Here is a 26655-nt window from a genome sequence, read left to right as displayed (position 1 = left end):
TATCATTTGACCCTGTGTTTCCCTAGGCAATGAAGGCAGAGACTCTCCTTGGCTGCAGTTATGCACCGTGACTCCCAGGGAGCAGGGTAGGGGCAGGGACGTGGGGTTTTGTGTGTTTTTTAAATGAGCACTGACTTTTGAGAAGTCTCCATGCTGCTAAAATGAATCTGCCTCCAAATTTTGCACCCTGAAGTTCCCAGTGCGGCTCCCTAAACCCAGCAATGATTATTTTTGTGCTCGTGTCATGACCACAGGCCCCAGCTGGGCTGGGTCCTAGACACACACTATAGGGCAGTCAGTCTATCACCCTCAGGTATTTGGAAAGCTTTTAGGCTCTGCCATGATGCATAGAACCAAGAGGGGAAGCTTCCTGCAGCCTTCTAGAAGGGAGGATCACTAAGCAGCTGTATCACTGCAGATATCCCCATCACAGCATCAGTAGATAATTTACAAGGTCTTTAATCTTGAACAAAGGGGATATTCTAGGTACAAATCCCAAGAACAGAGCAAGTAACTTCAATATGTAAGCAATAAGAAGAGGTTCTTTAAATACAATAGGAGCAAGAGAAAGGCGAGGGACAGTATAGGTTCTCTTCTTAGCAGGGAAGGAGAGCTAATAACTGACGACAACAAAAAGGCGAGGTGTTCATTGCCTATTTCGCTTCAGTCTTCACTAAAAAGGTGAAGGTGACCAGATACTCAAGACATGTAAGATTAACAAGGGGGAAGGAATGCAAGCCAAAATAGGGAAAGAAGAGGTTAAAGGATATTTAGATAAGTTATATATATTCCATTCAGCATGGCCTAACGAAATTCATCCTAGAGTGCTTAAGGAACTAGATGAGGAAATCTCAGAACCATTAGCAATTATCTTAGAGAACTCCTGGAGGACTGGTGAGGTTCCAGAAGACTGGAGAAGGGGAACAAAGAGGACCTGAGGAATTATAGACCAGTCAGCCTAACTTCAATACCTGGAAAGATACTAGAACAAATTATTAAACAATTAATTTGTAAGCACCTGGAGGATAATAGCGTTATAAGGAATAGCCAGCAGGGATTTGTCAAGAACAAATCATGTCAAACCAACCTCATTTCCTTCTCTGACAAGGTCACTGGCCTAGTGGATGGGGGGAAGCTGTAGATGTGATATATCTTGATTTTAGTAAGGTTTTCAACATAGTCCCACATGACCATCTCATAAGCAAACTAGGGTAATGCAGTCTAGGTGTTTTGAGAAAAGGTGGCTGTGGGGGGACTTGATAACAGCCCTTTCTGCCTCCCAACAGCTGTTTGGCAGCGCTTAGGACTTTCCGGGAGGGAGGGAGGGAGAGGAGCAGGGATGCAGCGCGCGCTGGGGAGGAGGCGGAGAAGAGGCAGGACAGGGATGGGGACTTGGAGGAAGGGAGTGGAATGTGGGTGGGAAGGGCGCGGGGACTTTGGGGAAGGGGTGGAATCGGGGTGGGGCAAGGACAGTGCAGGGGTGAGAAGAGGCAGGGCAGGGGTGGGGCTGAGGCAAGACAGGGCCGTGGGGTCAGTCACCCACTAGGCAGAGGGGAAGTCAGCGCCTATGGTCCTGGCTCAGCGCCAGGGGCTGGACTTGATCACTTCTCGATGTCCCTTTCAGCCCTAGAGTTCTATGATTCTATTCAACCCTAATCCAAACTCCTTTTCTGAATTCCACTTTAACTCTCTGTCTGGAAAAATCTACGGATATGCCTGCACCAGGAAAAAAAAACAACAACAAATTCATGGCTGGCCTAGGTCAGCTGACTCGGGCTTGGGTTCAGGGGCTGAAAAAAAAAAAATCACTGTGTAGACATTTGGGCTCAGGCATCAATCTGAGCACTGGGTGGGTGGAGGGTCCCAGAACTCAGGCTTCAGTCCAAGTCCAAATGTCTACACCGGGATTTTTAGCCCCGCAACCCGAGGTCAGCTGACCCAAGCCAGCCACTGCCATGCCACAGGTCTGCTATCCTTGTGTAGATGTACCCTAGCAATTATTGAGCCTACAGTTGGTTAGTCCTTGGCTCATCTTCAGTAGCTAACCTGAATTTTTTTAAAAAATACCTTCCTAAAGCAATTCTGCAGCCATGTATCTCAAAACCTACTGTCAAGAACCATGCAAAAAGTAACCTGGACATTCCCTCTTCCACCACTGCCAGCAAACAGTCAGCCTCCTCGATAATATTGTTGCAAAACAACATTTGTACTTTAGGTGGTTGATAAGAAATGCAGAAGCGGAGACACAAAGGGATTCAATTTCTGCACCTACTTACAGGGCTTTCTTCTAGGGAGCTGAAGAATTAATGCATAGCCACGGTCTCTGCCAGCTGGACTCAAACCATTCAGCTGAGCGCAAGCACTTAGAGTGCGCTGCAAGTTCTAAATATTTCAAACTCTTGGTTCTCTTTCCCCGTCTCCACTGCAAACAATGGTCATTGTCTGCTGCCGTTTCACAGAAGTTTATTATTTATTGAAGATTTCCTTTTTTCAGTGCTAAACCTCCCCTTTCCGGATCAGTATCCTCTCTGCATGTCAGTTCAGCATCCTCAGCAATAGTAAATTGTGTCATGAGAGACTATTTTAAATATCTTGTGCCATATGGCGACCATTCTTCCCACCAGCTTCGGCAAGTATACACCTCCAGAAACGGTTTTCATACACATTCTCTCTTCTATTTCACAGTTCACATTTTGGGTTTCACAATTTGTTATTTCTACGTTTTGGCAGACAACAATCAGCAGAAAACAACTAACGTGATAGGAATTTTAAAAATACTTACAAACTTTAGTACAAAGATCTGCCTGCTTTTAGAGACAGTTTGTGGCCTTGCTATTTCAGAAAGCTACTTTTACACTCTGTCTGATAATGTCCACAAAGTGTACATCCAAATGCACTTAGAACAATGCCCGAGGGTGCCCGGGGCAGGGGGGGGGGGGCGGAAGGGAGGAGAGTACTAGGTGGAAACTGAAAATGAAAGATATACATTTTTGAGATCAAAGCTGAGTCCCTTAGCAACTGTCATCCAAATCCTAGAACACACTGCACAGGTACCAGTATAAAGGCTACAGCGAACGCCACGAGAGAGAGAATACAGCTGTGATGTGTGACTGCAGACCAGCGAACTGTACATGCAAAACTGTTTCATCATCTAGATAAAGAGATGAAAAATCACAGACCAGTGGGACAGCAGGGATCAGTTTGATTGGCTAGCTCCAGCCCCAGACCTCATGCCTGTGGACATCAGCTCTGGAAGGCTAAGTAGTTCTGAGCTACATGTTTATTCTCTCCACTCAAAGTGAACAATGCTTTTCTAATCGCAATTGTCTAAGCCTGGAAGGACGGGCAGCAGTTCAGACTTGGCACACACTTTGGGACATGTTTTTTCTCAAAACCAGCACACATCATGCTGCTCATAGTTACTTACAGGTGGCCCTGGCCACGGCTGCGTTCAGCTGGAATTCAGAAAGCCATATATTGCTAGCACATTTCCAGGCCTCATAATTAGAGTCACCTGCTTGATCACCTGCTCGAGGCCATGTAATTAGAACTGCTGCACTGACGGATTTTTTCATCTCATCTGATCAATGACAAAGAGTATTAACAAGATAAAGCACAAAGTTGTACCTTCTTGTGTTTGCTCCAGTTGGGGGATGGGGGGAGGGAGGAATCCTCACTTTCCAGTCCCTGATCCAATTTATTCTCAGACACCTTACCCACCTTTTCCAGAATTAAAGGCCCGAGATATTCAATGGTTAAATTCAAAGGACAGGTGACAAGTGAGCATTGGGGTGAATGCCAAATGGGAGCAACATCCAGAAATTAAGGTCCAGGATTCTGATCAGTGTTAAGAATTATTTGTGTTCTTTTGTGACTCGGGATCGTGAGTAACACTGCCAGCTTTCTCAAGTTGTTTAATTCATTTTGCAATCAAGAGTAAAAAATTCCTTTATTAATAATTAATGTGCTTTCAGCAATTGTCTGCATATGCTACAGTTATAACAAGGCATTTGAAGAAATGCAAACAATTGCCTTTTGAAGTGGCTCCTTTCGCAGACTAGTCAGTGTGATGGATGGCTGGGCCCATTTCATGAGTTAACGTTTGTTGTATGCTTTTACTGCCATGGGGTAGGTGGTGCTTCAGCCGTGCACGGGGAACAACGGGGTTGGTGCGTGTGGAGATCACATGGAGCAGAGAGGTCACTAGCATAACAAAGGGGGGGAAGGACCAAATAAGCAGAAGGAAACGGAGAGCAGAGAAACGTCCGACCTTACGTTGCTAATGAGAGCGCTAGCACCTCCTGCTGGCAGTAGGGCAAGACTAACAGAGTTAGCAGGCTTGCAGTACAGACTGCAGCAGGCTCTCAGAACTCCAGGCTGATGAATGCTGCAGAGGAGAAGGGGTTTGTTGGGTGGAGCCCTGGGCAGTGGATTGCCACCCCCCAACAAAATGTAGGAAACCACAATTACAAGGAATAAAGCAAAACTAGGATCCTACTGATAAGAGGAGCTCAGGGGAAAGGGTGCAAAAAGCAGAGGGGTGGTTGCTGAAGTGAGGCCTTCTTGCCTGACATAGAGAGCAAGACTGCAGCTGGGACTCAAGAATTTCTCCTATGAACTGCATGGCCTGACCCCCAAGATGGGCAGTGCTGGTGTGAGTCCAGCTCAGGGTCACCATCTCCAAGAGGGACTGGTTTGACCCCTATCTATGGAGAATTGGATGGCAGTGGTTCCAAACCTGCAGGTCTTTGCCATTACAGAAACCCCCTGATCATAGGGTGTTGACTTTCCAGAAACTAAATCAGGAATATGTTCACTTGTTCCCTTTTCTGAAGGGACTCTGAGCAGAGGAGTCCGGGCTCAGAGCTGCCTAGAACTGCACTGCCTAGAGTGCCACCTAGCCATTGTCTGGAAGGCTAATGCTTCCAGTGAACACTGGCCATGGCAAGGAGAGTGGTAAAACCATTCTTATGGCCAGCGTTGGAAATTGTATATTCCTACAACAGCAGTACCCCCGGCACACTGACAGGGCAGGGCCTGCAACTGTCACTACTGCACAAAGGAAACCGGCCAAGAGTCATAATTGCAGTATTTTATTTTTTATCATCGTTCAGAATCAGCTGTCACACAACGCAGCCCACCCTGGGTCAAGACATCAGTTAAGGCTGCTAGGGGAGCCCTTGTGGCTGGGGCAGACACAGCTTGATGGGTAGAGAGCTTCCTGCTGTTTGAGGATCTACATGCTGTAAGCCAGAGGATTTGAGGCAATCACGCCAGCTGGCCACCCTGCAGAATCTCTTTGCTGCTGCTGAGCTGTGACGGAAGTAATGGCTCTTTTTGCATGTACAGTGCCCAAAAGCGTGCTAGGCACCTGACAGCGCCAAGAAGGTGGCCCAGTCCCTGCCTTGGAGCTTTCAGCCTAGCAGCACAGCAAAGCAGCTGGGCAGAGGGGTCAGGAGCGACGTGGTGGATTTGCAGTAACAGATCAGTCACTTGCTATCTAGGGTGCTACATGGTTGAGTGACTCTTTGCATCAGTTTTGATAAAAGCATTTAAATGAAATCTTTAAAAAGTCTTCCGCAAATAGACAGGTCTGGGCTGCTCGTAGCCCTCAAGGAGAAGCCGGCCTCGAGGAGAGGAGGCACCCGCAAATCTGGTGGAGAAGGCATTCCTGAAAACCCTTCCCTTTGCAGACAAGTAAAGGCTCAGCCAGTCTCAGGCCAGGCAGGACTCGCCTCAGTACATCTTAGCAGTGCACAGCCAGCCAGGTGAAATTCCTCTGAAGCACCAGCCACAGCCAGGACCCTGGCCCCTCTGGACCAGCGATGTGATTCACTATGGCTAATCCCACACCTCCCTGCTCGTTCCTGAAGTGCTGCATTGCAGACGCCCCCTCCTAGACGAGGAGCTCCTAGTCAGACTCGCTCTCAGAGCCAGTAAATGCTGTTGGGAGCAGGGAGGACTTCCTCACTCTCCTCGCTCTCTGAAACTGGCCCCCTCCTCCACTCCAGGGCTGGGTGATCTCCCTCTGCCAGCCTTTGCCTCTCATTTCCTTGGTTGCTCTGCCATCCAGACTGGGGTTTGTCCCCCTCTCCATGAATCATCACAGTCTCTTCAGACTCAATTGGCTTCACTCCTGTTTTCAGCTTTTTGACAAATATTCACAGACTTCTGAGCCGAGTGTGTGGCACAAGCCAGGGAGCAGGAGGGATTCTGCATGCGGCTCCCGCACAGCTGAGCTGCATGTGTCAAAACATCTCAAAGGCTGAGACGGGAATGCAGCAGAGTGGGAGCGGATGAAGTTCAATATTTACAATGGGCTTGTACTGAACTTCCAAAAATATTGAATCCTGGACAAACTGTCTAACACAAGCCACCAAACTACTCCTTTGCACCAAGTCACTGCTGCATGCTTATCAACATTCAGCAAGGGACTGGATAGTTACATAGATATCCAGTCATAATTAACAATGACAAAAAATTTCAAGGAATATTAAACTTCCTGCTTTGGGTTTAAACCAATCTATAAATATTAGAGACAAGGACTGGCGTGTGGGAAGAAAAGAAGAATTATCCCATAGCTGCGACTGTCGGGTTCTCACACCCTTCCTCTGAAGCATCTGTCATGGGTCACTGTCACAGACAGGATACCGAGCAACATGGGCCACAGATCTGATCCAATCTGGCAATTCCTGTGTTGTTCTTCTTTGGGGGGGAGCAGAGACCAAGTGTCCCCCTCTTGTAACTTCTCCACCTTTGATGGAGTCACATATGGGATGGGTCTGGCTCATTGTGCATGAAGAGTTGCTAGGAGAACATCTCACTGAGTGCAGGATGAGGAATGCCATGTCAGACAGTGAGGGGGCACAATTATTCTGCAAGATCCCCAGAGAAAGTGACTGGTTTAACATGCTACTGTACTGAGAGTGGGGGTTGGCCAAGCAGGCGATTTGTCAGCCTCCCACTGAATTCCAGTGATGCTAATAAATGAGGATTTAGGATAATGGCCAAATGCGCCTTCCTACCTTTCACCTGCTTCTACAAAGAGCAAGAACCAAGGAAGCAACAATTTGTGTATGTAAAAAAAGATGCACAGTGCCTGAGCCAAAAAGGAGCAGGAGTCGCTCTCTGTAGATTATGCCTTCCAGGCAGAATAGGAGTGAAACCAAGAGCTCAGAGAGAGAGAGAGAGAGAGAGAGACACAGACAGAGTCCCCTAAATAGCAATGTGTGATGCAGCATGGCCAAAGGTTGACATAGTGAGTGCATGACTGAGACACATACGGTTACGAATGGTAGTAAAAACTGAGCAGTGCCTCCTTTACTCACTGCCCCATAGAATACAGGAACAAAGGGTCAATTGATAAAATCAGAGGCAGGTAAATTTAGAACACACTGGATAAAGGAAAGAACTGTTCACACAGAGCAGATTGCCAGGCTGTGACATTCGTTTCCATGCAAGGTCATAGAGGTCAAATACTATAGCTCACTTCAACTTCCAGGGAATCCAGTTCCTTTTAAAGTGGCACAATCTCATTTTATTTATAAATACGTGTGTGTGTGCGCGCGCACACACGTACACAAGATAGCACCAAAGTGTGTCCAATTAATGGACATTTAAATAATCTATACAGCGTATGTCAAATCTTAATTGCAAACTTTTGCTATCTTGAATAAAAATGTATTTTGAATAGTGGCCTAATAATTTTATGGCTATTGTACTGAAGTTTGGGTTATGGAATGAAGGATAATCAGACTCCATGTCTCAGGAAATAAACTAATCCCTGCAGGGGACAGGAAGGAATCCCAGGCACCTGTCCCAGAGCAGAATTGTGCACCTGGCCAAGTGGGAAGATCTGTCTTCCTTGCAAGCAGGGGATATTGCCCAGAGCCAAAAGCAAGATACCAGATTTGATGAACCAATGGTCTGCTTGGGTTTGGCAAATCACTCCACTGAATTTAACAGCATATTGTTGCTCCACAGTCGGAGGTTAACCTAAAGTTACCACAGTTCTTTCCCTCTCAATATGACTATTCAGGATTTCCACTAGGAAGGCAAACATTTGGCTCCCTGTGGTATACCATGCATGGTTCTATTGCACTCAAAAGGATTGAGCTTCCCACAACCATAACGCTCTGAAGTGCGCCAACCATCTGTCGGCTCTGCAGCTAACCGAATCGCAGTCATTGCCACTGGTACAGCAGTGGTGGGTCAGCAAACACGCATAGCTCATAGCACGGCCGCTAACAGCATGTTCAGCAACAACCAGCCTCTCCCACTGGGGTACCCGTGACTACGAACTGGCCCATTCCAAGCGATTTCTGACCACTGCCCATTTGCAGCTCAGCTCTCTTACTGGATGTTTGTTTTACTTGTGTCAGCAGTACCAGGAGGGATGGGGCCCATGCACTACACCTGCCTACCCCTCTTCCGGACTCTAAATGCATCTCGTCAGTCAGTGGGAGGAGCTTGTCTCAGAGGAATCTCGGCCACCAGGGCGCTGGGACACAAACTCCAAAACAATGCAACTGTAACACTGGCAAAAACATGTGACCGAGGCATGTATTTACTTGCTTCTCACCACTGTGGCTAATATTATTGTTGGTTTTGTTGTAAACAACAAGGATGGATGTTGGGAGGCAACCAACAATTACCTAGATCTAGAAGAAACCCCACCATGGAAATGCCAGTATTAAGAGTGAAAGAAAAAAAAAGAGGGATGGTCAATTGCACCTCCATGCAGAGAGAAAGTACAAGTTCTGTGCCTTACCTAAAAGTCACACTTGAGCCCTCAAACTAGGGCTGATGCCTCAGCCTCATGTTGGCTGTCTGCACAGGAATGGATTTTCCCAGCAGGTTCATCAAACATGTGAATTAAAAATCTGTGGCCACCCATGTTAAATCCCCAGGAAAATGATCGCTGATCTCCCCTGCCCCCCCCCATTTACTAGGGTGTATTTGCAATACAAGAGCCCCTCTGCACTCCAAGGCGGGTGTTTTGTGATATATGAACCTAGCTAATAGAGTCCAATCTGCACATGCAGCTAACCAGACATGATATAATAATAAAGCAGTCCTTGGCTAAGAGAGATTTACAAGCTCACTGGGAGCAACGTCAGTGCATAAAACACACTCCCAGACTCATGCTGAAATCCCCACTGATGCCTCATGCATGTATTGTCCAAGCAGGAAAGAATGGAGATGCTTTTGACCAAGAGGAGCAAACATCAAACAGCCCAAGGCTGAGAGAGGCGACGCGCTCTGCTTAGGATTTGGCTTGATGTAGTTAAATGGCAGAGGAAAGGAACACAGACACACAGGTTCATTTAAAGTGCTGGGAGAGGAGGGCTGATTAGGAGAAGGAAAGGATATTGTGGTTCGTGAATTCCAGAGCAGCTCATGGCTCTGTCCCTGCAGTAATGCATTCTGCTTGTACTGAAACCTGGCAAGTCACCCACCCCTTGGGAAGACAAGCTGATCTGAAACCCTAGTAATGAAACCATGATAGAAAGTCCTTGCCCTTTATTTCCCCCCACTCCTCCCTTTCTCGCCTTTTCACTTGCATCCTCTTTCATACCACCCTCTTCATTAAGGGCAGCCTCCCACTGCCTCTGCCCCAAAGGCCAGATTTCCCAGCAGTTCCCACTGTGACCCTTGTGGACAGATTTTTCAAGACAGCTCAGCACCCACCATGCACCAATGTGCTGAGCTCTACTGAAAATCCGGCCACATGCCTCCACCTTTCTCTGCTGCCAGTCTCTCCCCAGTGACACCGTGGAGGCCAGCGTGAAGCCCTGGCACCCACTGGGAAAGGGACACCACGGTTCTGAAGGAACCGAACCAAAGTTCTCCGCTTGCGGGGAACGTGCTCTTACAGCGTGAAGGGGCTTTGTGGTTTAGCTACAGCCAAACTACGCTTGTCATGTGACGTATCAGTTGCTATGGTAACAGTGGTTTCTCATGAATAGAGGCATAAATAGTCTTGTGAAAGCCTCCCTGGAATTTGAGTTCCTTGCTGCCAGGCTGCAGTAACCAGAACACCTTCCTCTTCATGCTGTCTGGCCCTCGCCCTTTGTGGCTGCCCCATGCCCTGGAATCTCACCTGTCCCAGGTAGGGCATACAGGACAGGTTCTCCCTGCTGCAAAGAACATATGTTAAAAGGAAATGTCTGTAAATATTTCATGTGTGTCAATTTCAGTGCCATTACCCTCAGGATGCAAGGTTTATTTCTGGAGAAACAGGACCTACTTTTTCCTGTGGATCCCTAATAATGTATAAAACAGTAGGAAGTGACTCAAGCTGAATTCTGTGCCTACCATTAAAACACAGCTCAGCCTCTGGTAGTTTGCATAATCAGAGCTTGTCATCCCCGATCAGCATCAGTTCAGAAACCCAAGAGGCAAAGCCATGTTAGGTGGCAATGAGCTCAGATGAAGAATCCTCTGGAGAACGAACATGACTATGAATGTTTGGGAGATTATTTTAATACAGGATTCCTGTATAAAAACCTCCCATGTAGGCCTAGCTGGATAAACCAAAAGCATTTCTTTAGGGAAACACCCTCAGCACCTGGTCACTTGGACAGATGTACAATTGAGAGATGAGCCCTGTTTATTTAAATATTTTAGCTGGTTTATTGTGTCAGCAAAAACTCCATCACCAGGGGAGTTCACAAGACCAGCAAAGGGACTTGAGTGTAACAGGGACTGTTGAAGGGCTCTAGCTACAGCAAGAATTGAACCGTGCTCAAAGAGTGGCCGACTTTTCCCTCCGCTCACTGGAGCGAATGGCCCTGCTTATTTCAGTGAGACTTCTGCTGATCATTCATTTAGAAGATGCTCTCCATGTCCCGCTGCTGGCAGGAGAGATGAGGGCTCACAGATGCATGGATGGTAGGTACAAGTACACAACACACTCAGAAATTATCTGTGGATCCACAGACACCAGACTGATAGTCCATTTTACATCATACTGTTCGCCTGCTGCAACCAGAAGGGTTACTACCAAAACTTTGGATTTGCCCATTGTTTAGATGCCATCCAGGGAAGAGAGAGCCTGTATCCATGATGTTTTATTCTAGAAGGGGTCTTGTGTCTAATTTCCTTCTCTTCCTGCTTTAAGCAAATTGCAGAGAGAATTCCATTCTATTCTGTGTTTGGTAATGAAAACTGGGTTTGCTTAAGGGTTATTTCCATTATTATACCTCCTCTGCCATGATCTATTTTACTTCATTCCTATTACAGTAAATCCCGAGGAGTCAGCTGCTTAGTTAGCAATACAGATCAAAGAGAAAGCTCAGTTTATGTCGGCTTCTTTTTTCTTTGCCTGTAATGAGTCACAATCTATTACAAACCCTGCAGGTAAGGGCCAGCTCAGTCCTTGTGCGGAGAAGAGCTGTATGCCACCCCAACCCACAGACAGCTGAGTTCTCCACATGCACCTAGCTAGTCCCCCTTCCTTATTTAACATTTGTATTCCCGTCAAACCCAGAGGCCTCAACTAGGTTGGGGGCCCCTGTGGTAGGTGCTGTACAAACTTACAGTAAATGGAAATCCCGGTCCCAAAGACCTTACATTCTAAAAAACAAGACCAAGCAGGATGAGACACCAGCAGGCTAGGGGGTGCTGGGAGGAGGGAGAACAGTGTAACAAAGACAGCAGGCTGTTTCAGCTTAGACTACCTGCATGTGTAATTCAGAGCCCATCAGCAGCAACAATCACAGTGATCTTCTTCCCCCAAACGCGCTACCCTGCGCAGCTGAGGCGCTCTAGGCACCAACTGGCCGACAGCCAGACACGGGGGACAGTTAGGTCCGGGCCACTGGAATAATGGGGTGCTGAGAGCCATTGAACCCAACTGTAAATCCTGCATATGATGGAAGCCGCTTCTGCTGCCATACCCCCAGCACCCCTGGTTCCAGCAGCTATGCTTTGGTCGACCACCCCATAACCATACATGGCATCAGAGCACATAGCATGCATCAGCACACGGACACCAGTGCTACGAGTAAAGCCTGCATTGGCCATCATCCAGTGACCCCTTGTAACAGACCAATCCAATTTTGTACCACACAAAATTAAAAGGGTGAACACCTGATTTACAGTAATATTTTAAAAAAAATCCCTAGATACCCTGGCCACCCCATACAGAAATACAGTGAAGTTTCTTTCATCATTCCATACATGGAGGGCTAGCTCAGCTGCTACCATAAACCGGCCCCGCTCCATTCCAGTCAATGGCACCAGGATTATTTATGCCACCTGAAGATTATGCCACCCCCGCCCCCCACAGCGTTTCGTGGAGGGTGTCGAGTTTTATCTCCTCCTCACAAAAGGCTGGATGGAGTCGCACATCACAGCCCTCTCTGATGGACTGTGCTGGCTACAGAGCAGTGTCGGCCAGGGGGATCCAAAATACAGAGTCACATCACGACCCCCCCATATATTATGAGAATGGGACAAGTTAACAAGTTAATCTCTGCACTTTATGACTCACCAAAAACACATATTTATACACGAGAAGAGAGATTTAACCCCATTCTATCTAGGATTATGAAGGAGCACGACCAGGAAACACTCAGAATGAAAAGCTCCCTCGAGCCTTTATTCCTTAAATATGAATGCATTAGCCATGACGCGCACGGCCCTGCTAGGCTGTCAGGTGAGTGCCAAATAGCCCAGGAGTGTTGCAGAGGCCTTGTGCGGTCACTCTGCCCGGGCAAATTCCACTCACAGATGGCACCAGAAGCATGGGGCTGCTCGGGAAGGCGAGGGGGCTGCTCTCTCTCCTGTATAGTTCCAAGTTACCCTTGGTCCCTGCTCCAGAAGAGCGATGGGGATGGTCTTTGTGGCTGAGGCACTGGACAGACCTGGGATCGGTTGCTGGCTCCTTCATACGTCTTCTGTGACCTTGGTGAATCACTTAACCTTTCAGGGCCCCAGTTCCTCTTTGTAAGCTAGGGAGTATCATTCTCATTTTCTCCCCTCCTTTGTCTTGGCTGTTTAGACTGGAAGTGCCACATTGATGCAGCGCCCAACACAACGGGGCCCTGATCTCCGTGGGGAGAGGGGGTCCCTCGTGCAACTGTAATACCAACAGGGATAGCAAGGCCTTGCTGTAGAATTGTACAGTAATCAAATTCTTTCGTCCTCAAATAGAGAGAAAAGGTCAAATCCTGCTTGCTCTGTTCAGGCAATCAACGGTACTGGAATCAGGTTGGGTACATTAGGAAGGAGGATCTGGCCCACAGTGTGAACCATGTCAGTGAGAGCCCGCTGGGAATTTTCTCTCTTCCCACCCTGCAGAGCAGATCATTGCAGATCACAGTCACCCTTCTCGGTACATCGTGATTCCCTCTTGTCCCTTTTCACGAGGATCAGAACAATTCAGCTCCCACTTCTCTACTGGGAGGCAGTTTGAGATGCTAACAGAGTGTGTGTGTGTGGGGGGGTGCTCTGGCCCCATAGAGCAGTATAGGACAGGTAACTTTCCAAGCCTTCACTACACAGCAGAACCTTAGAGGTTATAGCAGAGATTTTCAGAGCTGGCTAAAGGATTTAGAGAAAGAACCCCCATTACCACTACTGCTGTGTGCCTAAATCTCTTAGTCAGCTTTGAGCATCTCAATCTTTGTTCTTTTAATATAATTCCATGTGCTGACTCCACGTGGTCTAAAAGGGGTCAGCAGATTTCATTAAACCTCTCTATGTTATCATGTAATCTGTATATTCGTCTCATCAGCAACAGCAGGCAACAAGATGCTTTCCCAGAAACAAAGCATAAGGCGCTTACATCCCAGCAGCCCCTTCTTTCCAAACATTGTCCCTTGATTATTGCTCTTTTTTAAAATCACTCATTTTTATTTCCTGCGTCGGTGGGTCAGAGAGGCAGCAATTGTCTTATGTGCTTAGAGCCGAGGCTCCTGGGTTCTATTCCACCCCTGCCATGATTGATGGTTGCACATGGCCTTTCCATGCTTGTTTCCCTAGGATAACACCACCATCCTGTCCCACTACCAGTGGATGGGTCAGGAGTCTCGTTCATTAATTCTTATGATGTTATTTGAGTTCCTCGGGTGAAAGGTGCTACCAAGGTGCAAAGTATTAAACTTCCCTCGATAAGTCGTAAAATGCCCAGCACCATGCCCACACCATGCTGAGTGCCAAGCATGCCCCTGAGAGGTCACCTCTGTGACACTAGAATTTCTTTACACAGCCTGATTCGGTTTATCGCCATTACACTGTTTGAGACATCCCTGCCCAAGTGCTTGAGGATGGTGGGAAGGGAATTAAAAACTAAAGCTACAGCAAGATACAACATCTGTTTTCAACAGGTCACAGACGGTTGTACTCACTCAGATGAGAGCAGGGGATCTTGGTGCTGTGGTCGAAAAAAAGGCCGAGAAGCCCTGAGATCTAGAATACCCCCCCCCCCCGCAAAGTTCTAATAAAACCCCAAACTAAGGAATTTCTCAAGCACCATCGCATCTGCAGAACAAAGGCGCCTTTAATGTTTTAAGACCAAAATGGAATGACAAGGACAAGCGGCAAGGAGTAGCGGATGGTGACCCTCTTGAGTTGGCAGCCATTGGGCAAACAGCCAGAGAAAGAAGGGGCTCAATTTAAAGCAACACCAAATGGGAGACTAGTAAAGCAGCTTTGTAATTTCAAAGGCTATATCCTTAATTGACATTACTCGGTTTCCATTACAGGAAGAGAGATGTTACAAGAGCACCTGAGATGTCTCGTATATAGGAAAATAGTTAAGTTGCCAGCAGATGCTGCTCGAGAATACACAGCATAGTTACTGCCCAGGTTTTGCGTTGTAAGACCAATAAAATTTGTCAGCATTGTGCACTGTTTGCATGCCGCTCTCGTCACAGAGCTCCCAACAGCCTTATCCATATTCTGGAGCCCGACTGCAAGTGCATGCTCTGCTGGCAATGTAAGGCAGCCAATGGTACCATGCAACAGGGGTTTGAGACTGAGTGGGAGGTCCAGTGAGGCGAGTAAATCAGCCGCAAGTGGGGCCTTCAGAGAGCAGTTTCCTAGACTGTTAAAGGCTTTAAAATGTCAGCGAAGTGGTTAGAATTGCAACCAAGATACCCAAAAATTAAAAAGAAAAAAACAAAAACAAATAAACAGCCAAGAGAAACAACAGTTCCATCGTCAACACAACTTAAAGCTCTTCTGATTTGAGCTACAGCTGCCGGCACATTTGAGAATTAGAATGATTAACTGTTTTTATAATTAGCAGTATCTTGCAGCATCTCTAGTGGCCGGAAATAATGTCATAAAATTGTCCTAATTGCTTGATATTTTCCAATAGTCAGATCTACAATAACTAACTTTATGCCTTTGTAGGCCTATTTTTGAAACAGCTGCCATTTCTTCATTCTCCATTGTGAGCAGGTGAAGGGTTAGGAGAGTTCACAACCATGTGTCAGTTTTAGACCAGGGGATTGTTTGGGTTAAGTGAAGTTTGTTATCCAGGACACTTTAAGTTCCCAGCTGTGTTACTTCCTCAGAAAATCCCTGAGCCAGTGGGAAATGCTTTTCAGCATCCACAACTGGATCAGAATCTTCTCCTAAGGTGTAAACTAAATGCAAGCCTGAGAAAAAACGTGTTTGGGAGAAGTTACAAGAGGAGGCTTACAGACGCCACGGACTTGGACTGGCTGAACATTGTCCATGACAATGGTTTTTGATAGAAAATTGAGGTTATATTTAAAAAAAGCAAACAAGATGTTAGGATGCGTAAGGAATAAGATGGAGGATAAGAGAGAATCTTATAATGCCATTATATAAGTCAACTGGGCGGCCTTTCGGAAATACTGTGTGCTGTATTGTTCACCCTGATGTTTGTTGAGGCCAAGAGCCGGCCAGATTTAAAGAGGGACTGGATATTTATATGGGAAACACAAATATGCAGAGTTAGAAGAGTTGATGCTAACATAAAATTTACAAAGGAGATAAAACCAGGTATTTCAGACTCAAGCTAGACTAACCATTGGGGATAAGACTTTGATGCAGAGCCGGTTAATGCACGTCTGCGCACTGCCATCTTCCTCTGACATTGCTGGGGCTGGCCAGAGAGGACACTGGAATAGATGGATGGATCTGGGTTTTGACACGATATGGCAATTCCCATAGTCCACAACTCGACAATGGAGCTCTCTCCACCATAAAATATTTCAAAGTAGACACACACACCCCCAGAGAGTTTCTCCTATTTTAGAGGATCCTCTGACATTCTGTCTCCCTTTTGTTTTCACACAGCTCAGAGATACGCAGAACCCCTTAAAGCAGCCGGTCCTCAGAAAAGATTGCAAGGTAACATTAAACCCGACGCTGCCTGTGCCCGCTATGATCTCCCTCCCCTCAGTTCTCCTTCACAGCGTCACACAGCCCAGGCTGGCTGGTCGGGCTGTGCCAGGCTGAACATACTGCTCATCATACCAAGCTCCTTCCAAAAATCCTGTCAGTTGGTGTTTTGTTTACTAGTGCGCAGTCTGTTCACATGTGCTTGGTATATTTCAAATGATGGAGGGTTTGAAGCAGCCTATACAGCAGGATTTTAATTGGTTGATTAATTTACTGCTTTAAAAGCAGTGGGTGTTAGTTTCCGTTCTATTTCTGGGGTTTCTGACAAGCTGCTCTGGGTGTAGAATATGCACTATTCAGAGCTTTTCTGTTTCCTTTCATTTTAACATTGCAGAGCTGGGAGCCAGGAGACAATTGCTGGTTTTTGGATCTGTTGTTGCATTTTTCAGGGTGTTTTTAAATATCCCTGTGTTGGCCTTTCCCATCAACTCCAAAGCGTCCAGTGTTCTTTGGGGCCAAATCAGACTTTTGTAATACCTGGGAGCAGCAGCTTCTGCCAGTTGCTGCCAGCAGAGCTCCCAGTTCACTAGGGATTTGCAGCCCTGAACCCATAGCTGCCCTTCAATAATAGAAATGCTTGTAAAAGCAAACATCAGAGAGAGGGGGGATGACACCTCCACAGCTTCAAGTGAAGCTGCTGATATAAACCAGAATGGCTCATTCACTCTCCCCTGCATCCAGGAATCATTCCACCAATAAATGCTTATTGGCAAAGAGCAGGGCCTGGCTTAACCACATTTAATGCCCCATTTCCCTATTAAGAAGTCAGACTAATCTATCTTTGCTTTGGAAAAAAAATTTTTTTTTTAAAAAACAACCTAATATTTCTCTCTCTGCGCTTTAAGGTTCTTTAAAATCCTTTTTGAAGCCTCTTGTGTGAATTTCCAGACCTGCTCTCCATCAGTTTACTGGTGAAATGGATTAAAACAAGTCCTTTGAAGTGTCAGCATTTGCGAACTGTTTGGAGACTGGCTCAGCTCTGCACTTTGTCAAGTACTGGAGGGAGGATAAATGCCATTTCCCTCTTGATTTCCCTGTCATCTATTCTTCTCCCTGCAGACGTAAAAGCCATAATAAAAGCTGGAGTCATACAGTACATCCCCTGGTTTGAAATACAGGCCTCTCTCAACTTCCACATGACATGACTGCCTTATATCTTTGCTGGGAGGGCTGCCTCAGGGCTTCCATGTATCCTGTAGATGTATACATACCCTGCAGCTATCATATCCTGTACATAGATCCTGCACTATTTTATCACTTTAGTAGAAAGGCCTGGCTTGCCAGCTCCTTTAAAATTAGCACAAGGGCTATACTGGGCAAAGGATGCACTAACAGAAGAGCTGGGGCTCCTGGATTGGATCATGTGCCTTTGCTTATGCCTCAAAGCTCAAGGTTATCAGGCAGCATCCTCATAATACAAGGCATATCCTCAGCCCAAATGGAGTACCAGTGATGTCTCATCTTTTTGAGGGAGCTAACAAGCATATGGAAAAGAGTGATCCAGCGGATACAGTGTACTTGGACTTTGGGAAAGCCTTTGACAGGGTCCCTCACCAAAGGCTCTTAAGCAAAGCAAGCCATCATAGGATAAGAGGGAAGGTCCTCTCATGGATCAGGAATTGGTTAAAAGATGGTGTCACTTAATCATGAAAATGAAGGACCAATGACATTGAATAGGACCAAGCACAGAATGACAATAGGCTTCCCACACTCAGTTCTGCCCGCTCACTTGAGTCTGGACGTGCAGCATTTCTGGATCTCTCGAGCAGGACAGTCAGCTCCTTTGAGTGCAGGGATTATCTTTACGTTGTGCGCTTAGACAGTGCCTGACACAATGGGGCTGCTACAATAAAATCATAACATGTGCAACATTTTTAAAGGTGCCAGGCTCCTAAATGACTTCAGTGCTTTTGAAAATGTTCCCCAATGTTTAGCTGCGTGGCAGGCTTAGTGATATGTAACCACTAGGAACCAGCCTTCGAGCAACAGACATGGAAGGTAAATTGTGGGATTTGCACCCAGGTCTCGCAAACAGTTTGGACAGTTCTGAAACCCCCCGTGACGCTCTATACCTCGGGGGAGCATCCTGTAAACCCAATATTCCTCATCTATATATAATTGTGATACTGCATCTAAAGCATGCCATGTGAGGTACCAGGGGAGAGGTTATGCCTCTGTTCCATATGAATGGGTGTATCATTAGTGCACAGGAAGTTATGAGAATTGTGTTGTATGATGGTCACTAAAATATGCTGTGAGTTGGGGAATCTCCCAGATATTAGATCCCCAGAGACAAGGACAAGGGAGGTTACCAGCCCCAGGCAGGTGTCAAACCACCATCAACAGCGTTGTCCAGCCAGAGAGCTAGGATGCAAGGACTCACTTGCACAAGGTCACAATTCCCCAGGGAATTGCTCAACCTTGCCCGGGGACTCAGCAATGCCCACCAGACATGTCTGGATTGCGTTCTCCAAGCACAGGGTACTAAGGGTATAAAACAGAGCACAGGGGCCCCATGCTTGGCCTTTTCTCTTCCCTCCACCTGTGCAGCAAGCAATAAGCGTGCTAAGAAGACTGGTGATTTCAACAGAGGAGAGTGGCCCAGGTTTAAAGGGAGAACCCTGTATCTTAAGGACTGTAAGATCCAATGGGGTGAGAACATTGCTTGATCTAAATACTGTCTAGTGTGATAAGGGTTACAGTTTAGACTGCAAACTTATATTTTATTTTATTGTGGTAACCACTCTGACTTTGCCTGTCACTTATAATCACTTAAAGAGTAAAACAAGTATCTTTACCAGTGAGTTTGCCTGAAGCGTCTGGTAAATCTGCTGAGGTTTACAAAGGTCAGTGTAGATCCACTTTCCATTGATGCAGTGGTAAACCAATTAATAAACTTGCATTGCTCAAGAAAGGGTCTTGAGCAGTGCAAGACAGTATATATGTACAAAGCTGGGAGCTGGGGGGGATTTGGCTGGTGCCTTTCGCTGAGATTCATGAGTAGCTCTGGGAGCTCCACATGAGGTTGTACTGAGTGGAACAGCACCTGGGGTTTTGCTGATTGCCACTAGTAAGAAAACCCAGATAGGGTGAGAGAAAACCCAGAATAGGGAGTAAAGAGGGCACAGTGGTCCCACAGTCCCAGGTTGCACCCAGAGATCCTGTGACACACCCCTCATTAAGGTCTGACATACAGGAGTGCTGGCCAGGAGTCGATGGCTGGATCCTGAGCTGGTAGGAAACCAACTGCATTTCAATGGAGCTAGGCCGATTTACAGCAGGAAAGGATCTGGCTTTGACACTTCGTGTTTCCTGGCTCCAGTCATATGATGTGGCTTAAGGTAAACGTGGCTGTACTAAGACAGCAATCAGCACCTATTGTCTCTCGTGGCTGCTATTACCGAGCTCTCTGTGCCACTCAGTCCCTAGGTCTTTATACCATGCTGTCAGTTCTGTACTTAGCTCCCTGGGCCCTCTGTGTCACGCAGCCACCGCTGGAAATACAGACTTTCTATGGCACTAGTTCTGCAGCACACTGTGTGAGCAGCCCCTGTGCCCCTGCAAAGATCAGAGCGAAAGGCTGGCACCGACTATCGCGTAGGGGGAGCGCTGCCCCATACACACGAATTCGCAGGCACTCTACATGGAGAGCACAAGAGCCAGACCAGGCTGAGCCTGCTTCTTCTCCTGCCAGCACATTAAGCATCTTCAAGATGTTAATATTACACAACAGGAAAGTGTTAATATCAAGAATATTCATCTCCAACCATCCCTAGTTAATGAAACAAAACAAACTATCTGGAAAAATGAGAACATTACAGTAACAACAACAAATTAAACACCAATACAATTAGGGAGAGATTAGGCATCGCTCCTCTGGGAGCATTTCAGAGCCCAAGGTCTTTCTCAAAATTTGATCATTCCCAGCAACTTTATTTCCTTCTAATTAATAAATGGGTAAGTAAACGGCGTGGTTCCTAGAAGGGAGATGGTTCCCCCGGTCCTCTCTGAACAAGAGCTTTCCATCTGTGTTCAATAACACAGAAGGGCAGAGCTGGTGGCAGGTAGAAGCGCGCACACCTTCAGCTCAGAGAGAAATCCCACTGTCAGCAGAATGAACGGCAAAGGCTGCGAAAACAGAAGTTCCTGCATGAGCATCTGTTACAAGGTGACTGAAGGGGGAAGGCGTCTCGTGCTAACATGCAAGAGCCTAACAAAGAGAAGGTCAAGGGGTGATGTGATCACAGTCTAAGTCCCTACGTGGGGAACAAATATTCAACAACGGGCTCTTCAGAGACCGGTGTGACACGATCCAAGGGCTGGAAGCTGAAGCTAGACAAGTTCAGCGTAAATTTTTAACAGGGAGAGTAATTAACCGTGGGAACAATTTACCAAGGGCAGTGGTGGATTCTTCATCACTGGACATTTTTAACTCAAGACTGGCTGTTTTTCTGACCGATCTGCTCTAGGAATTGTTGTGGGGAAGCTCAATGGCCCATGCGGACAGACCGGGTGCAATGTCTGCTCTTTCTAACCTGCCTTTTCCTTGAGCAGGTGAAATACTTTGATCAGAGACTGGCTGTCCTGGACCACCAGCTACGTACAAGTGAGGAGACAGCAGCTTCAGTGGCCAAGTTAATTAAGCAAGGCTCATTTGGAGCTAACCCCACTGGCCAGGGCTTGACAATCCACCCAGGGAAGCTCTACCTGGGAGAAGAGGGAGCAGGAGACCCTGAATTCAGTGAGGCTTGACTGGCCTGACAAGCTAAATGAGTGTTGCCAAAAAGGCAGAGCCTGTCGGTGGGTCAGAGCTGCCCCGACAGTGGGGACCCGCCCTGAGCTGGACGAGTGACCCCTGTGGCTGTTTGTCATTACTGACCATTGTGCATCCAGAAGCAGGTTCCCACATAGCATGATGCTGTTTCTGCTCACCTCCCCTCTTAGGGCCCTTGCAGTATTCGTGTTTGCCTTCCGGGTAGTGCTGGTGGAGTGCTGACATCACCAGCTGGGCCTGAGGCTGCCTGGCCTCCACTCCTGAGTGATCACGTGCAAGACACACATTGATTATGGAGTCAGAGTCCTGGGTTCAACGTTACCCTTGGAAAACCAGCTCTACTCGGGTCTTAAAGATGCTGAAACAAACTTGCTCCTACCAAGTGGCACAGAGTAGAAGCAACAAGTCCCCTTCCAGGTGGATGCAGTCTGGACTCATGTTACGGCTCAGGAGAGTAACGACAGTGTGGTACCCAGCTGTGCGCTCTGAAGATGTCCCTTCACCACCGCTTGTGACAGCCAGGCAATGCTCAATGCTTTGGTACAATCACACGTCATAACCTCAGGAAACTCACTTCCCTCTTATTTGAAATCCCAGTGTTAGGCCTTGATTCAGAAAAGCACTTGAGCATGTGCTTCACTTTGAGCATGTGCTTAATTCCCCTTGACTTCAGTTTGCTTCCATATATATCCTTAAAGTTAAGCACCTGCTGAACTCCTCTCCTGGTTTGTGACCATAATGCAGAAACCCATTATAGAAAGACATCTAAGCAGGGGAAGGGTTGGCAGGTCCAGTAGGTCTTTGGGAACAAGTGCTTGCTCCCATTTTGTACCAGAATCCCTAGTACTCAACCAGTGCTAGACTGGTGCAGGATGTTTCCAGGTGTGTTCAGCTCCCAGAAGTACATTTCAGGAGTGCTGCCTGGCACAGCTGCCCTTGGTCACTGGAGCTGTCTCCATGTTGAGAATAACTGCAGACAAAAATCACTTTGTGAGATCGATGGTGAGAACGAGTCCTCTCCTGATCTCAGGGTCGTTTCTCTGACATGTGACTTGCGTGGCCAGTGCATTTTGTTACTGCACGATGCCTGGAAATCCCTGGATCAAGGCCTCCTAAAGTCCTCTCTCTCCACAAACTAGCCGCATCCCTCCATTACAGCAGCATGAAGCCCTTTGAATAGGGAGAATCTGGTTTAGAGCCTCCAAAAGCCATCTGAATCCTACTGAGCTCCCTGGGAAACCAAGGAGATGCCTTGAAAAGCCCTCAAGAAAACTTAGTATCTTTGTCCCCTTCACTTAAGTTACATGGAGCCAAAGCATCTCCTGAGCTGCAACCACGCTCTGCCCAAAAGACCTGGCATGAGGACTTCCCTTAGCCGAAGGATAAAAAGGAATAAAATAAATACTCAGGTGGGAGAAAAAGATTCTCTACCTCGGGTGAGAAAACGTCAGCCTTCTGTTTGTTAGGCTGCGGCCCTACCTTTCAGTAATCTGCATGCCTGTTAATCAATGTGCACAGCCATTGCACCTGTCAGCAAAGGGGGTCTTCACACTTTGCAAATATTAATTAAGCCTCCATCCCCTACCCCCACCCCCGGTTAGGTAGCACCATGTGTAGAACTCAACCCATTACACAGAAGGGGAAATTGAGACACAGCAAGGTTAGGATCAAAAAGTCTTCAAACTTGGCTACTTCTAGTCAGGCCTTTAAATCCTTAATTAGGCACACAGTAAGTGGGCTGATTTTCACAGGTGCTGAGCACTCATGACACAGCTGGATCTCAGGCCTCACTTTTATTTAGACGAGCCTGCAATGGGGTTTCCAATCACCACCAGGGCACCTCCTTGGGTCTAGGTTTGGGAAAGTAGCTCTCACGACACCAGGTGCCCCCTTCTGCTCTGCTCCCTCTGTGACCATCTCTCTTCTGGAAACTCGGCTTTATAGTGCTGGCCCAGCCTCTCCCCAACTGGGCTTCACTCTCAGTTAGCCCTGGCCTTCCTCTCAGGTGACTCAAGGTACCCACTTGGCCTCGTTAATCCTGTCAGGGCTCTGTGGGGTGCACACCCCATCACAGAGTTTAACTATCAGAGTTTTGGTACCAAATGTTGGACACCTAAGTGTGACAGTCTGGGACATGGTGGCCACAGGCAAAAATAGAACCCAGGAGTCCCAATACCCTAACCCCTGGACCATACACACTGTCCTCTATAACCCTCAGAAGAACTCCTGGACAGTTTAAATTAAATACCCTGCCTTCCTGGAGTCCTCCTGACCCTGAAAGTATTTCATAATGGAAACAAAACCCAGTTAGAAATTAGTGGACTACAAAAGGCTCCAGTTTGCTTGTTACACTAGGACAAACCTTTAAAAAAATTATGTTTATTATCTACATTTGACCATTGTACTTTGGTTGGGGGGTAGGGGGGTAAATTTAAATCAGCCAGAGTCCTGCAGGAAGGGATGACAAGTTCACAGCGGGTTCACAGAGAGATTGGTAGTGGGTACAGAGGAATGAGGGGCCATTAATCTTTCCAGGTGAATCTCTGGGGACAGCAGGCAGGATGGAAGGCATTTAGCATAACACAGTGCTGTAAAACCATCCTGAGAGAACACTGGTGGTGGTGGTAGGATGCTAAGTCAGCAGGGTCCATCTGGCTGGGCCAATTCCGTTACTAGCTGGAAGCAGCAAATTACACCTGATCCCAGTAAGTATTAACAACACTCCTGTTTGTAGACAACTCAGCTCCCTTTTCAGGTGGGCTAATCAACAGAGCACAATCAGCTACAAATAAACAGGATCAGGAGAAATTATCAGGACTAGTTCTCTTCTCCCATGGGGCAGACAAGTGCTAGGGGGGGAGCACGCTGCGTTCAGTGCACTCATGAGACTGTACCCGCAATACGGTGTCGTATCCGGCCACTGTGTTATTCCAGAGTCCAGGGAAGGCCAGAAATGACCAAGGGGTGGGACGGTTTGAGTTGAGGAAATATTAGACATAATATGTCTATAGCTAAGCCAAGTGACCGCTGAGTTGGAGGAAGGTGTGTGCAGAGGTGCGGTGCAAATATCTGAGCAGGAGGGGTTGAAAGGCGACTAGGATGGATCACATGAGACTAAGAGGAGGGAAATACAAGTCTGATTACCGGGACCAGCTCCCTGATGGTGAAAGAGCTCAGACCGCAGGGATGTCTCCCAAGGGAAGTGGTGGAAGCCCTGCTGCCCAGGACACCGAACACAGACCTGGAGAGAGCCCTAGAACACGCACTGCAGGGACTGCTGCAGGGGATAGCTTTCCAGCTCGGCTTTCTATGACCCTGCCCTCCTATTTACTATTTTTAACAATGATTTATTGTTTTTACTATTTCCAATAAAATGAGGGAGAGATCCATTTTTCACTTTCAGAGGCTCCTCACTTCCCCCTCCCCCATCCCCTTGCTCTAGAGAATGAGTCATTGTCTGCGAACCTTTTTCAAAACAGCTCTTCTAAAATTCTGTATCAAATCACAAGCATCTCTAGTCCACGAGCCAGCACAGGGAGCAGAAGCCCTCGGATGCTGTTGATCTGCTGCATGAAAACAAAGAGCCATAAAGCAGGAATCCTTCTGCTTGGCACAAATCTTTTGCCCCACTGTATCTTGTCTAGCAACTCATTTAGTGCCCATCAGGTGGGGACACAGGGGGCCTGTGAGCTCATTGGGTGGTTTGAAGCCCTGTCTGTGTCTGGAATTGTGTTTCAGGGCTGGCTGTTTTGTTTTGCGGACAGATAACACGTGTTCATGGGAGAGTCAGCTGCACAGTCACACACAGAAAGGGCAAACGGCAGATTTTTATCTGCCACAGCACAGCTTTACGAAACACTCTCCTACCAGACACCACGCGCATGGTCACTCCAGCGTCGGAGAAGGGGGCACCGGCCTGTGGGTAAGGGTGCGAACACATTTACACGCAGGGGCTGACTGGCCATGAGTCAGGCCGGGTATTTTCATTCCGTGGAGACAGATCAACAATTCCAGTGTCTCATCGGAATCAATTATGTTGCTCAGCCTGAACCAATGATACCCCAGCTTGTACTACCCAAGGATCTGGCTTTTGTTTCATACTCTCACATACAGATTAATACAGTGAAACGCGTGTGGTCAGCCCCAATGAGCCATTAATTCAGCTCACTTCCACTAGCATGACAACCTGTCAAGACCTGGAGTTGCTTTCACAACACTGGTCTTTGCAACCGGAGCTGCTGTGATGAGTTTGGTGAGAGCTGCCTCATGGAAAGGCGGCTCCAATCTTTATAGGAACAACAGGATTTCCAGAAATCTGCCTTCACTTTATCGCACCAGCTCCAGGTTGGAAAGTTTTCCAGACTTGCCTACGGTGGGGAGAACAAAGTTATTTTTCTACAGGTACCAGCACTGGCTCTCAAGACTCACGGCCCTCCGAACGTAACTTCCCGTGGTGTTTGGGTCAACCTAGAGGCGTCAATCTGGTGAAAGCCTCTGCAGCCGGTAGGCTGGTCTGACTCTGAGGCCTTTGAAGACTTTGGCCCCCATTAACCAACAAAATGAGATGCTTAACAACAATACCGGGGGAAGTATTTTAAAGGCTGACATGGAGAAGTGAGGTGGGTAATACTGATAATGTATTCTGGTCCCCTGCCATCCCCTCCTGCAGGTGTGATGGCGTATGTACTACCTACACACACCTGGCACAGAATCCTCAGCAGTCCAATGGCTGGTTCAAGAATCCTTGCCCCATTTGCACACACACACACACACACACACACATGCCGCTCTCCATGCAATGGATACTGTGGCACTGGTACACACAAGGTCCCTGAAATAACAGCAACATAAACAAACCTGATTCCTGAGCTGAGAAGTTTATGAAACCATCTTCCTCCTTTCACACAAACAAACATTCTGCTATTTAATAGCTCTGATTTCCCCATAAACTTTTCTAACGACAAGCTAGACAGATTCAAACAAGCAGCAAAACAAGGAGGGATGCGGGCAGTACCTTTCTATTGCTGGCTGGGCTGGCGCTAGAGGATAACAGAGCAGTTCCAGTGATGCTGCTGAGACAGAAGCACTCTGGAGTTACGATTACAGCTTTCCCCGCTCCGCGACCAGATCTCTCAGCAGCCCAGACCCACTGTGCTGGAAATGCACTTAGTAATTATCTGCAAGAGACCAGGCTCCGCCCCCAACAGCTCTGATTGGTCCTCTGGCCCTGTGCAAGTCTGCATTGGTTTCAGTCAGTCAATCTACTATTTTCCAGAGCCTCAAAACAACTGAATTCTGTGTCCCATGGATAAGAGGTATTGGGGTGAACAGGCAGTCTCTGCTCTGTGCGAGTCAAAGTCAAAAACACCTTGAAATTATATTTCTTATGGTGTTAGTAAAAGGATGTATGAGTCTGATTTAAAGGGTACAGACTGGGATGGGTATCATAGAATCATAGAAGTGTAGGACTGGAAGGGACCTGGAGAAGTCATCTAGTC

General features: G+C 47.2%; 1 protein-coding gene across 15 annotated transcripts in view; it reads right to left on the bottom strand.

Annotated features, from left to right (window-relative positions):
- The window catches only part of ZMAT4 (zinc finger matrin-type 4), a 241404-nt gene that overhangs the window by 136636 nt on the left and 78113 nt on the right, over nt 1-26655 (bottom strand). For 4 of the 15 annotated variants that reach the window (XR_006287569.1, XR_006287568.1, XM_037886495.2 and 1 more), the window contains exon 1: nt 26172-26304. The exons of 10 other annotated variants lie outside the window; for them this stretch is intronic. The gene's annotated coding sequence lies outside the window, so the exon portion shown is untranslated. Of the gene's footprint in view, nt 1-22986; nt 23025-26171; nt 26305-26655 lie in introns of those variants that run through there. One more of the 15 variants, XM_043536409.1, reaches the window with a different exon arrangement.

This window comes from Chelonia mydas, chromosome 26 (genome assembly GCF_015237465.2).
Source record: "Chelonia mydas isolate rCheMyd1 chromosome 26, rCheMyd1.pri.v2, whole genome shotgun sequence".
In the NCBI taxonomy this organism is placed as follows: Eukaryota; Metazoa; Chordata; order Testudines; family Cheloniidae; genus Chelonia; species Chelonia mydas.
This window is presented reverse-complemented; position numbering and strand designations above follow the sequence as displayed.